This window comes from Salvelinus fontinalis, chromosome 30 (assembly GCF_029448725.1).
Source record: "Salvelinus fontinalis isolate EN_2023a chromosome 30, ASM2944872v1, whole genome shotgun sequence".
NCBI lineage: Eukaryota > Metazoa > Chordata > Actinopteri > Salmoniformes > Salmonidae > Salvelinus > Salvelinus fontinalis.
This window is the reverse complement of record NC_074694.1, coordinates 10,652,575-10,662,476: the sequence shown is the minus strand read 5'-3', so window position 1 is coordinate 10,662,476 and position 9,902 is coordinate 10,652,575.

Sequence of the window (9,902 nt, the reverse complement as noted above, 5' to 3'; positions counted from 1 at the left end):
CCACTACTCACAGTCAGTCCTACTAGTTCCAGACCACTACTCACAGTCAGTCCTACTAGTTCCAGACCACTACTCACAGTCAGTCCTATTAGTTCCAGACCACTACTCACAGTCAGTCCTACTAGTTCCAGACCACTACTCACAGTCAGTCCTACTAGTTCCAGACCACTACTCACAGTCAGTCCTACTAGTTCCAGACCACTACTCACAGTCATTCCTACTAGTTATAGACCACTACTCACAGTCAGTCCTACTAGTTCCAGACCACTACTCACAGTCAGTCCTACTAGTTCCAGACCACTACTCACAGTCAGTCCTACTAGTTCCAGACCACTACTCACAGTCAGTCCTACTAGTTCCAGACCACTACTCACAGTCAGTCCTACTAGTTCCAGACCAGTACTCACAGTCAGTCCTACTAGTTATAGAACACTACTCACAGTCAGTCCTACTAGTTCCAGACCACTAGTCACAGTCAGTCCTACTAGTTCCAGACCACTAGTCACAGTCAGTCCTACTAGTTCCAGACCACTACTCACAGTCAGTCCTACTAGTTCCAGACCACTACTCACAGTCAGTCCTACTAGTTATAGACCACTACTCACAGTCAGTACTACTAGTTCCAGACCACTACTCACAGTCAGTCCTACTAGTTATAGACCACTACTCACAGTCAGTCCTACTAGTTATAGGCCACTACTCACAGTCAGTCCTACTAGTTCCAGACCACTACTCACAGTCAGTCCTACTAGTTCCAGACCACTAGTCACAGTCAGTCCTACTAGTTCCAGACCACTAGTCACAGTCAGTCCTACTAGTTCCAGACCACTACTCACAGTCAGTCCTACTAGTTCCAGACCACTACTCACAGTCAGTCCTACTAGTTATAGACCACTACTCACAGTCAGTACTACTAGTTCCAGACCACTACTCACAGTCAGTACTACTAGTTATAGACCACTACTCACAGTCAGTCCTACTAGTTATAGACCACTACTCACAGTCAGTCCTACTAGTTCCAGACCACTACTCACAGTCAGACCTACTAGTTCCAGACCACTACTCACAGTCAGTCCTACTAGTTATAGACCACTACTCACAGTCAGTCCTACTAGTTCCAGACCAATACTCACAGTCAGTCCTACTAGTTCCAGACCACTACTCACAGTCAGTCCTACTAGTTCCAGACCACTACTCACAGTCAGTCCTACTAGTTATAGGCCACTAATCACAGTCAGTCCTACTAGTTCCAGACCACTACTCACAGTCAGTCCTACTAGTTCCAGACCACTACTCACAGTCAGTCCTACTAGTTCCAGACCACTACTCACAGTCAGTCCTACTAGTTCCAGACCACTACTCGCAGTCAGTCCTACTAGTTCCAGACCACTACTCACAGTCAGTCCTACTAGTTATAGGCCACTACTCACAGTCAGTCCTACTAGTTCCAGACCACTAGTTATAGTCAGTCCTACTAGTTCCAGACCACTACTCACAGTCAGTCCTACTAGTTCCAGACCACTACTCACAGTCAGTCCTACTAGTTATAGACCACTACTCACAGTCAGTACTACTAGTTCCAGACCACTACTCACAGTCAGTCATACTAGTTATAGACCACTACTCACAGTCAGTCCTACTAGTTATAGGCCACTACTCACAGTCAGTCCTACTAGTTCCAGACCACTACTCACAGTCAGTCATACTAGTTATAGACCACTACTCACAGTCAGTCCTACTAGTTATAGGCCACTACTCACAGTCAGTCCTACTAGTTCCAGACCACTACTCACAGTCAGTCCTACTAGTTATAGACCACTACTCACAGTCAGTCCTACTAGTTCCAGACCACTACTCACAGTCAGTACTACTAGTTCCAGACCACTACTCACAGTCAGTACTACTAGTTATAGACCACTACTCACAGTCAGTCCTACTAGTTATAGACCACTACTCACAGTCAGTCCTACTAGTTCCAGACCACTACTCACAGTCAGACCTACTAGTTCCAGACCACTACTCACAGTCAGTCCTACTAGTTATAGACCACTACTCACAGTCAGTCCTACTAGTTCCAGACCAATACTCACAGTCAGTCCTACTAGTTCCAGACCACTACTCACAGTCAGTCCTACTAGTTCCAGACCACTACTCACAGTCAGTCCTACTAGTTATAGGCCACTAATCACAGTCAGTCCTACTAGTTCCAGACCACTACTCACAGTCAGTCCTACTAGTTCCAGACCACTACTCACAGTCAGTCCTACTAGTTCCAGACCACTACTCACAGTCAGTCCTACTAGTTCCAGACCACTACTCGCAGTCAGTCCTACTAGTTCCAGACCACTACTCACAGTCAGTCCTACTAGTTATAGGCCACTACTCACAGTCAGTCCTACTAGTTCCAGACCACTAGTTATAGTCAGTCCTACTAGTTCCAGACCACTACTCACAGTCAGTCCTACTAGTTCCAGACCACTACTCACAGTCAGTCCTACTAGTTATAGACCACTACTCACAGTCAGTACTACTAGTTCCAGACCACTACTCACAGTCAGTCATACTAGTTATAGACCACTACTCACAGTCAGTCCTACTAGTTATAGGCCACTACTCACAGTCAGTCCTACTAGTTCCAGACCACTACTCACAGTCAGTCATACTAGTTATAGACCACTACTCACAGTCAGTCCTACTAGTTATAGGCCACTACTCACAGTCAGTCCTACTAGTTCCAGACCACTACTCACAGTCAGTCCTACTAGTTATAGACCACTACTCACAGTCAGTCCTACTAGTTCCAGACCACTACTCACAGTCAGTCCTACTAGTTATAGACCACTACTCACAGTCAGTCCTACTAGTGATAGGCCACTACTCACAGTCAGTCCTACTAGTTCCAGACCACTACTCACAGTCAGTCCTACTAGTTCCAGGCCACTACTCACAGTCAGTCCTACTAGTTATAGGCCACTACTCACAGTCAGTCCTACTAGTTCCAGACCACTAGTCACAGTCAGTCCTACTAGTTCCAGACCACTACTCACAGTCAGTCCTACTAGTTCCAGACCACTACTCACAGTCAGTCCTACTAGTTATAGACCACTACTCACAGTCAGTACTACTAGTTCCAGACCACTACTCACAGTCAGTCCTACTAGTTATAGACCACTACTCACAGTCAGTCCTACTAGTTATAGGCCACTACTCACAGTCAGTCCTACTAGTTCCAGACCACTACTCACAGTCAGTCCTACTAGTTATAGACCACTACTCACAGTCAGTCCTACTAGTTCCAGATCACTACTCACAGTCAGTCCTACTAGTTCCAGGCCACTACTCACAGTCAGTCCTACTAGTTATAGGCCACTACTCACAGTCAGTCCTACTAGTTTTAGACCACTACTCACAGTCAGTCCTACTAGTTCCAGACCACTACTCACAGTCAGTCCTACTAGTTATAGGCCACTACTCACAGTCAATCCTACTAGTTATAGGCCACTACTCACAGTCAGTCCTACTAGTTATAGGACACTACTCACAGTCAGTCCTACTAGTTATAGACCACTACTCACAGTCAGTCCTACTAGTTCCAGACCACTACTCACAGTCAGTACTACTAGTTATAGACCACTACTCACAGTCAGTCCTACTAGTTCCAGACCACTACTCACAGTCAGTCCTACTAGTTCCAGACCACTACTCACAGTCAGTCCTACTAGTTCCAGACCACTACTCACAGTCAGTCCTACTACTTATAGACCACTACTCACAGTCAGTCCTACTGGTTCCAGACCACTACTCACAGTCAGTCCTACTAGTTCCAGACCAATACTCACAGTCAGTCCTACTAGTTCCAGACCACTACTCACAGTCAGTCCTACTAGTTATAGACCACTACTCACAGTCAGTCCTACTAGTTCCAGACCACTACTCACAGTCAGTCCTACTAGTTCCAGACCACTACTCACAGTCAGTCCTACTAGTTCCAGACCACTACTCACAGTCAGTCCTACTAGTTATAGACCACTACTCACAGTCAGTCCTACTAGTTCCAGACCACAACTCAAAGTCAGTCCTACTAGTTCCAGACCACTACTCACAGTCAGTCCTACTAGTTATAGACCACTACTCACAGTCAGTACTACTAGTTCCAGACCACTACTCACAGTCAGTCCTACTAGTTATAGACCACTACTCACAGTCAGTCCTACTAGTTCCAGACCACTACTCACAGTCAGTCCTACTAGTTCCAGACCACTACTCACAGTCAGTCCTACTAGTTATAGACCACTACTCACAGTCAGTACTACTAGTTATAGGCCACTACTCACAGTCAGTCCTACTAGTTATAGGCCACTACTCACAGTCAGTCCTACTAGTTATAGGCCACTACTCACAGTTAGTCCTACTAGTTATAGGCCACTACTGACAGTCAGTCCTACTAGTTATGGGCCACTACTGAAAGTCAGTCCTACTAGTTATGGGCCACTTCTCACAGTCAGTCATACTAGTTATAGACCACTACTCACAGTCAGTCCTACTAGTTATAGGCCACTACTCACAGTCAGTCCTACTAGTTATAGGCCACTACTCACAGTCAGTCCTACTAGTTATAGACCACTACTCACAGTCAGTCCTACTAGTTCCAGACCACTACTCACAGTCAGTCCTACTAGTTATAGGCCACTACTCACAGTCAGTCCTACTAGTTATGGGCCACTACTCACAGTCAGTCCTACTAGTTATAGACCACTACTCACAGTCAGTCCTACTAGTTATAGGCCACTACTCACAGTCAGTCCTACTAGTTATAGGCCACTACTCACAGTCAGTCCTACTAGTTATAGACCACTACTCACAGTCAGTCCTACTAGTTATAGACCACTACTCACAGTCAGTCCTACTAGTTCCAGACCACTACTCACAGTCAGTCCTACTAGTTATAGACCACTACTCACAGTCAGTCCTACTAGTTCCAGACCACTACTCACAGTCAGTCCTACTAGTTCCAGACCACTACTCACAGTCAGTCCTACTAGTTCCAGACCACTACTCACAGTCAGTCCTACTAGTTATAGACCACTACTCACAGTCAGTCCTACTAGTTCCAGACCACTACTCACAGTCAGTCCTACTAGTTCCAGACCACTACTCACAGTCAGTCCTACTAGTTCCAGACCACTACTCACAGTCAGTCCTACTAGTTCCAGACCACTACTCACAGTCAGTCCTACTAGTTATAGACCACTACTCACAGTCAGTCCTACTAGTTCCAGACCACTACTCACAGTCAGTCCTACTAGTTCCAGACCACTACTCACAGTCAGTCCTACTAGTTCCAGACCACTACTCACAGTCTGTCCTACTAGTTATAGACCACTACTCACAGTCAGTCCTACTAGTTCCAGACCACTAGTCACAGTCAGTCCTACTAGTTCCAGACCACTAGTCACAGTCAGTCCTACTAGTTCCAGACCACTACTCACAGTCAGTCCTACTAGTTCCAGACCACTACTCACAGTCAGTCCTACTAGTTATAGACCACTACTCACAGTCAGTACTACTAGTTCCAGACCACTACTCACAGTCAGTCGTACTAGTTATAGACCACTACTCACAGTCAGTCCTACTAGTTATAGACCACTAGTCACAGTCAGTCCTACTAGTTCCAGACCACTACTCACAGTCAGTCCTACTAGTTATAGACCACTACTCACAGTCAGTACTACTAGTTCCAGACCACTACTCACAGTCAGTCCTACTAGTTATAGACCACTGCTCACAGTCAGTCCTACTAGTTACAGGCCACTACTCACAGTCAGTCCTACTAGTTCCAGACCACTACTCACAGTCAGTCCTACTAGTTATAGACCACTACTCACAGTCAGTCCTATTAGTTCCAGACCACTACTCACAGTCAGTCCTACTAGTTATAGACCACTACTCACAGTCAGTCCTACTAGTGATAGGCCACTACTCACAGTCAGTCCTACTAGTTCCAGACCACTACTCACAGTCAGTCCTACTAGTTCCAGGCCACTACTCACAGTCAGTCCTACTAGTTATAGGCCACTACTCACAGTCAGTCCTACTAGTTTTAGACCACTACTCACAGTCAGTCCTACTAGTTCCAGACCACTACTCACAGTCAGTCCTACTAGTTATAGACCACTACTCACAGTCAGTCCTACTAGTTATAGGCCACTACTCACAGTCAGTCCTACTAGTTATAGGAAACTACTCACAGTCAGTCCTACTAGTTATAGACCACTACTCACAGTCAGTCCTACTAGTTCCAGACCACTACTCACAGTCAGTACTACTAGTTATAGACCACTACTCACAGTCAGTCCTACTAGTTCCAGACCACTACTCACAGTCAGTCCTACTAGTTCCAGACCACTACTCACAGTCAGTCCTACTAGTTCCAGACCACTACTCACAGTCAGTCCTACTACTTATAGACCACTACTCACAGTCAGTCCTACTGGTTCCAGACCACTACTCACAGTCAGTCCTACTAGTTCCAGACCACTACTCACAGTCAGTCCTACTAGTTCCAGACCACTACTCACAGTCAGTCCTACTAGTTATAGACCACTACTCACAGTCAGTCCTACTAGTTCCAGACCACTACTCACAGTCAGTCCTACTAGTTCCAGACCACTACTCACAGTCAGTCCTACTAGTTCCAGACCACTACTCACAGTCAGTCCTACTAGTTATAGACCACTACTCACAGTCAGTCCTACTAGTTCCAGACCAATAGTCACAGTCAGTCCTACTAGTTCCAGACCACTAGTCACAGTCAGTCCTACTAGTTCCAGACCACTAGTCACAGTCAGTCCTACTAGTTCCAGACCACTACTCATAGTCAGTCCTACTAGTTATAGACCACTACTCACAGTCAGTACTACTAGTTCCAGACCACTACTCACAGTCAGTCGTACTAGTTATAGACCACTACTCACAGTCAGTCCTACTACTTATAGACCACTAGTCACAGTCAGTCCTACTAGTTCCAGACCACTACTCACAGTCAGTCCTACTAGTTATAGACCACTACTCACAGTCAGTACTACTAGTTCCAGACCACTACTCACAGTCAGTCCTACTAGTTATAGACCACTACTCACAGTCAGTCCTACTAGTTATAGGCCACTACTCACAGTCAGTCCTACTAGTTCCAGACCACTACTCACAGTCAGTCCTACTAGTTCCAGACCACTAGTCACAGTCAGTCCTACTAGTTCCAGACCACTAGTCACAGTCAGTCCTACTAGTTCCAGACCACTAGTCACAGTCAGTCCTACTAGTTCCAGACCACTACTCACAGTCAGTCCTACTAGTTCCAGACCACTACTCACAGTCAGTCCTACTAGTTATAGACCACTACTCACAGTCAGTACTACTAGTTCCAGACCACTACTCACAGTCAGTACTACTAGTTATAGACCACTACTCACAGTCAGTCCTACTAGTTATAGACCACTACTCACAGTCAGTCCTACTAGTTCCAGACCACTACTCACAGTCAGTCCTACTAGTTATAGACCACTACTCACAGTCAGTCCTACTAGTTCCAGACCACTACTCACAGTCAGTCCTACTAGTTCCAGACCACTACTCACAGTCAGTCCTACTAGTTCCAGACCACTACTCACAGTCAGTCCTACTAGTTATAGGCCACTAATCACAGTCAGTCCTACTAGTTCCAGACCACTACTCACAGTCAGTCCTACTAGTTCCAGACCACTACTCACAGTCAGTCCTACTAGTTCCAGACCACTACTCACAGTCAGTCCTACTAGTTCCAGACCACTACTCGCAGTCAGTCCTACTAGTTCCAGACCACTACTCACAGTCAGTCCTACTAGTTATAGGCCACTACTCACAGTCAGTCCTACTAGTTCCAGACCACTAGTCACAGTCAGTCCTACTAGTTCCAGACCACTACTCACAGTCAGTCCTACTAGTTCCAGACCACTACTCACAGTCAGTCCTACTAGTTATAGACCACTACTCACAGTCAGTACTACTAGTTCCAGACCACTACTCACAGTCAGTCCTACTAGTTATAGACCACTACTCACAGTCAGTCCTACTAGTTATAGGCCACTACTCACAGTCAGTCCTACTAGTTCCAGACCACTACTCACAGTCAGTCCTACTAGTTATAGACCACTACTCACAGTCAGTCCTACTAGTTCCAGACCACTACTCACAGTCAGTCCTACTAGTTATAGACCACTACTCACAGTCAGTACTACTAGTTATAGGCCACTACTCACAGTCAGTCCTACTAGTTATAGGCCACTACTCACAGTCAGTCCTACTAGTTATAGGCCACTACTCACAGTTAGTCCTACTAGTTATAGGCCACTACTGACAGTCAGTCCTACTAGTTATGGGCCACTACTGAAAGTCAGTCCTACTAGTTATGGGCCACTTCTCACAGTCAGTCATACTAGTTATAGACCACTACTCACAGTCAGTCCTACTAGTTATAGGCCACTACTCACAGTCAGTCCTACTAGTTATAGGCCACTACTCACAGTCAGTCCTACTAGTTATAGACCACTACTCACAGTCAGTCCTACTAGTTCCAGACCACTACTCACAGTCAGTCCTACTAGTTATAGGCCACTACTCACAGTCAGTCCTACTAGTTATGGGCCACTACTCACAGTCAGTCCTACTAGTTATAGACCACTACTCACAGTCAGTCCTACTAGTTATAGGCCACTACTCACAGTCAGTCCTACTAGTTATAGACCACTACTCACAGTCAGTCCTACTAGTTATAGACCACTACTCACAGTCAGTCCTACTAGTTCCAGACCACTACTCACAGTCAGTCCTACTAGTTATAGACCACTACTCACAGTCAGTCCTACTAGTTCCAGACCACTACTCACAGTCAGTCCTACTAGTTCCAGACCACTACTCACAGTCAGTCCTACTAGTTCCAGACCACTACTCACAGTCAGTCCTACTAGTTATAGACCACTACTCACAGTCAGTCCTACTAGTTCCAGACCACTACTCACAGTCAGTCCTACTAGTTCCAGACCACTACTCACAGTCAGTCCTACTAGTTCCAGACCACTACTCACAGTCAGTCCTACTAGTTCCAGACCACTACTCACAGTCAGTCCTACTAGTTATAGACCACTACTCACAGTCAGTCCTACTAGTTCCAGACCACTACTCACAGTCAGTCCTACTAGTTCCAGACCACTACTCACAGTCAGTCCTACTAGTTCCAGACCACTACTCACAGTCTGTCCTACTAGTTATAGACCACTACTCACAGTCAGTCCTACTAGTTCCAGACCACTAGTCACAGTCAGTCCTACTAGTTCCAGACCACTAGTCACAGTCAGTCCTACTAGTTCCAGACCACTACTCACAGTCAGTCCTACTAGTTCCAGACCACTACTCACAGTCAGTCCTACTAGTTATAGACCACTACTCACAGTCAGTACTACTAGTTCCAGACCACTACTCACAGTCAGTCGTACTAGTTATAGACCACTACTCACAGTCAGTCCTACTAGTTATAGACCACTAGTCACAGTCAGTCCTACTAGTTCCAGACCACTACTCACAGTCAGTCCTACTAGTTATAGACCACTACTCACAGTCAGTACTACTAGTTCCAGACCACTACTCACAGTCAGTCCTACTAGTTATAGACCACTGCTCACAGTCAGTCCTACTAGTTACAGGCCACTACTCACAGTCAGTCCTACTAGTTCCAGACCACTACTCACAGTCAGTCCTACTAGTTATAGACCACTACTCACAGTCAGTCCTATTAGTTCCAGACCACTACTCACAGTCAGTCCTACTAGTTATAGACCACTACTCACAGTCAGTCCTACTAGTGATAGGCC